This window comes from Sinocyclocheilus grahami, unplaced genomic scaffold, assembly GCF_001515645.1.
Source record: "Sinocyclocheilus grahami isolate Dianchi unplaced genomic scaffold, SAMN03320097.WGS_v1.1 scaffold44.1, whole genome shotgun sequence".
Classification (NCBI taxonomy): Eukaryota; Metazoa; Chordata; class Actinopteri; order Cypriniformes; family Cyprinidae; genus Sinocyclocheilus; species Sinocyclocheilus grahami.
In genome coordinates this window covers 1,733,317-1,738,363 of record NW_015505223.1, presented here as the reverse complement: position 1 = coordinate 1,738,363, position 5,047 = coordinate 1,733,317, and positions in this window count along the sequence as shown.

Below are 5,047 nucleotides of genomic sequence, written 5' to 3'. Positions count from 1 at the left end.
TCCTGATTCCAAGCCTTGAGCTCTACCCCGGGCCCTGGAGTTCTGGCCCTAACAGGTACGTTTTTTGTGGTATGTAGCCTTGGCTTTTGGCCGTAGGGAATAATGTCACTGACAGCCGTCTAACGACCCAGGGGCAACTCCCATTGCAATATGGTAGAGTTGGTACTTAGTGCTCGCTATGGTTTCTGGCATGCACTCCCCTCAGCATGGTGGCGTGGGTATACCGTTCCCCATAGCGACCCCTAGAGGACGCAGTTCGAAGTTCCCATGAAAGGGAACGTCTCAGGTTACGTATGTAACCATGGTTCCCTGAGTAGGGAACGAGACACTGTGTCCTCTAGGTCTCTTGCCATGCTGCGGACGTGAGCTTCAGACGAAGAAGTGGATGATGTGTTCTCCCGGCGCCTATTTATACTATAGTCGCACCGGTAGTGACGTCATGGCTGTTGCCGGCCAGCGTGTTGTTGGTGTTTTTTCAATGTATGCTTCAGACACGGGTCACGACAAGGCGTTCCCCCATAGTGACCCCTAGAGGACGCAGTGTCTCGTTCCCTACTCAGGGAACCATGGTTACATACGTAGCCTGAGAAGTTTTCTTGCAACTCAGTGTCTCCCAATGGCATTTTGAATAATAATAAATTATGTTGTGCATTTAAAACATTCAATGTCACAGCCTATGGTGATAATAGTTCATCCTATGTGACAGAATAATCACAAATGAAGCATTTTAAATATAATTAAAAATGTATTTTTTTTACATTCTTACATTTCAAAAGTTTGAAGTCAAAAGAAAAATTGAATGCATTAAACTGATAAAAATTGACAGTCGTTTCAATTAATACAAATGATTTCTATTTCAAATAAATGCTGCTTTTTTAACTTTCTATTCTTCAAAGAATCCTGAGAAAAAAATGTGTCATACTTTCCACAAAAATATTGATTTCTATAATGGATGATGAAAATTCAGCTTTACTATCACAGGAATTAATTAATTTTAAATAGATTAAAATTAAAATTAAAAGTTATTTTAAATTGCAATACTATTTCAAATGATCAATGATCAATGATCATAATGATCAAATAAATGCAGCCTTGGTAAGCATAAGAGACTTCTTTCAAAAACATGAACAAATCTTACCGACCTCAAACTTTGAATGGTAGTAGTGTATATATAATTAATATTCATTATTAAAAGAAACGACCCTATTTCTTTATATTTGTTTCTACTAGACAGCAATGAGATTAAATCCAATGGAGAAAACAATATCCTCACATTCAAATGACAAAAATCTCAATATGAACTCAAACATTTCTCATTTTCTTCCATGACTAAATTATCTGATCTACTATAAGCATTCATTTCACAGCTCTATACTCTTACTGCATGTTAACAATCGACTTATTTGCATCTATTTAAAGCAGAAATTGCAATGAAAGAGCAATAAAATGTTAATCTGCATTAAAAATACTGTTCAAGCATACGGGACATAATATTTAAACAATTCGTAATGTCTACATGTGCTCGCGGCTCATTGTTGTGGCTGTCACAATCCTCATACACAACTGTCAGATTATAGTTATCATTTTACGCCATTAGCATTCCAGCGTTTGAGAATCTGGTCTCTGGTAACAGGTCCAGCAAGGCGGTGACGGACGGCTCTGCTTAAACACTGCTATCCCTGACCCTGACACTGAGGCTGACTGTAGACTAACATTTACTCTACATCACCCGTCCTGCTGATTTCTGCCTTAACCAGAAAGTCAATACAGAAAACATCCTGACAGGACAGAGCGCACATAAACAGATAATGGGAAAACACGACTAGTAAGCATGTAGGTGAAATGCATGTGTTTTGCATGTGAAAGAGAGGATGAGAGTTTCAAAGGAAGAAGATCGATAAAAAGAACAAAACCAAATTATGTGAATGGACTATTGCGAGAGCGGCTTTACGAAATAAGATCTTCTATGTGTTGATTTAATCCTGCGCTGGTTCAAAACCCTGCTGTGCGAGAGAGAGTTACTGAATAACCCAGTTCACCGCTCATCTCCTACAATCTCTCTAGGACTACTGACCCCTGGATGCCCTAACCCGAGTTTAGAGGTCACATCCCCCTCTTTCGTTATCTCTATTTCACTCTCACCAGCGTTCGCTTATGTACTATAATGCTACAGGTTCATATGCAACAGAAAGTCCTTTTATATGTTATGCTTATGCACATTTAGCAGTAAAATACTAAAAGACAGAAATTTAATTAGAGCTAAAGAATCTGCCATTGAAAAACCACAAATCCCTACTGATCACTCTTAAAAATAAAGGTTCTTTATTGGTATTGATGGCTCTATGAGGAACCTTTAACATCTATAGAGACCATAGAGATCCACTAAAGGTTCTTTAGAGTAGGGATGCTCCGATCCAGTACTCAGTATCGGTATCGCTCCGATACTGCCATTTTCTGCCGGATCGGGTATCGGTCAGACTCAGACAAGACTGATCCAAATCTGATATTGTAGAGCTCACTCTAGCCCACCGGCCTCCGCTCACTCAAGCTGGGCGCCGCTCACTCTAGCCCACCGGCCTCCACTCACTGAAGTTGGGCGCCGCTCACTCTAGCCCACCAGCCTCCGCTCACTCAAGCTGGGCGCCGCTCACTCTAGCCCACCGGCCTCCACTCACTGAAGTTGGGCGCCGCTCACTCTAGCCCACCAGCCTCCGCTCACTCAAGCTGGGCGCCGCTCACTCTAGCCCACCGGCCTCCGCTCAAAAGAACATTATGTTGTGTATTTGGTGTAATGCAATGTGTTTATGTGGTTTAAGGTTAAAAAAAACACATTATTTTCCACATACTGTACATTATTGTTTCTCCTCTATGCCCCGCATTTCTGAAACACGCCGATTTTTACAAAGCTCATCGGTCTGAAAAGCGAGGTGTGCTCTGATTGGCCAGCTATACAGTGTGTTGTGATTGGCCGAATACCTCAAGCATGTGACTGAAATGTTACGCCCCTTACCATATTGTGATACCGTCTCCCACCAGGACGAGACTCAGTCCAGCTGCTCTGCTCGTGCATATCCCGTCATTGGTTCTCTTTTAGCAGTTCAGTCAATGTACTGTTAGGAGTAACTGAATAACTCGGGATATTGGTTTATTTCACGTCAGAGGGAGTGTCAGGCACGTTTATAAACCAAATAACTTAAGTAATTTGTGGATTAGTGCGTACTGGAGACGCAAACTGTTTCAAACGATTCAGTTCGATTTGGTGAACTTAATGTCTGGGATGGGATCAAATTGACCCCAAATATTTAAATATATAAATAAATTACTCAAAATTATTTTTATTTACTTACACTTTACCTACCCGATATTTTAAATAAATTTTTAGGACTTTTTGTTACAATAAATACGTAGGAGTAAAGTAGATCGTTTTACTTAAATTGTTCTCTAGGCAAGAAATTAAATCGAATAATAGGCTATTGAAACTAATAGCAGTTCCTGCAATTGGATATAAACAATTTGCACACTTCTATTTATTGGTGATTAAAGGGGTCATATGACGTTGCTAAAAAGAACATTATTTTGTGTATTTGGTGTAATGCAATGTGTTTATGCGGTTTAAGGTTAAAAAAAACGCATTATTTTCCATATAATGTACATTATTGTTTCTCCTCTATGCCCCGCATTTCTGAAACACGCCGATTTTTACAAAGCTCATCGGTCTGAAAAGCGAGGTGTGCTCTGATTGGCCAGCTATACAGTGTGTTGTGATTGGCCGAATACCTCAAGCATGTGACTGAAATGTTACGCCCCTTACCATATTGTGATACCGTCTCCCACCAGGACGAGACTCAGTCCAGCTGCTCTGCTCGTGCATATCCCGTCATTGGTTCTCTTTTAGCAGTTCAGTCAATGTACTGTTAGGAGTAACTGAATAACTCGGGATATTGGTTTATTTCACGTCAGAGGGAGTGTCAGGCACGTTTATAAACCAAATAACTTAAGTAATTTGTGGATTAGTGCGTACTGGAGACGCAAACGGTTTCAAACGATTCAGTTCGATTTGGTGAACTTAATGTCTGGGATGGGATCAAATTGACACCAAATATTTAAATATATAAATAAATTACTCAAAATTATTTTTATTTACTTACACTTTACCTACCCGATATTTTAAATAAATTTTTAGGACTTTTTGTTTTTTATATATTTTATTTATTTATTTAATTGCATCATTTACATAGAGTCCTCAGTTTCTGAGATTTGTTCCTCACATTATCCAAATATTGCCCTCACACCTCACTCACAGTTTAACATTGTGGGGACATTTAGTTGGTCCCCACGAGGAAAAAAGTTTTTTTTATTTTTTCCTTGGAAATGTAAAAATGAATAAAATTTTGTGTTAGTGGAATGAAAATACAGTTAGCACAGTATAAAAATTATGTCCATGGAAAGTCCGGAAACCCAACAACAATAATTTTTGATAGATGCTTGTAAAAATGTGTGTACAGTGCTTGTAAACACATTATTGTATGAAATAGTAGATAAAGGTAAATGAAACTCTGAAAAATACAAAAATAATTGGCATTCATATGCAGTACAGTGACAGTAAAATGTACATTTATGCCAAGGCATAAATTATATTTACTCATTAGAGCCTCTCTTGAGAGAGATTCTCTTGAGAGACCCCAGACATCACAGGAGGGTTAAAGTATATTCAAACAGAAAACAGTCATTTAAAATTTTAATAATATTTCTAATATTTAATAATATTTTTTTCTCAAATAAATGCAGCCTTTGTGAGCTTATTTGTAATTTTTCTATTATGTGAATATGTTCTGTATTCTACTAGTTGGTTTGTTGTGGTCATTTGAACAATGTGAGTTTTGGAGACCAGTATCCCAGTAATATAAACAGTCTGGCCAATATTTGTGCAGTATTGACTGAGGATCTGCTTTTATGTTTGAAGGCAGAGGGGAAAGGAGAACAAACTTAACCTGTTGTGATCTGAGATATAGGAACCTGTAAACACTTTCACTCGAATGTCATCCGT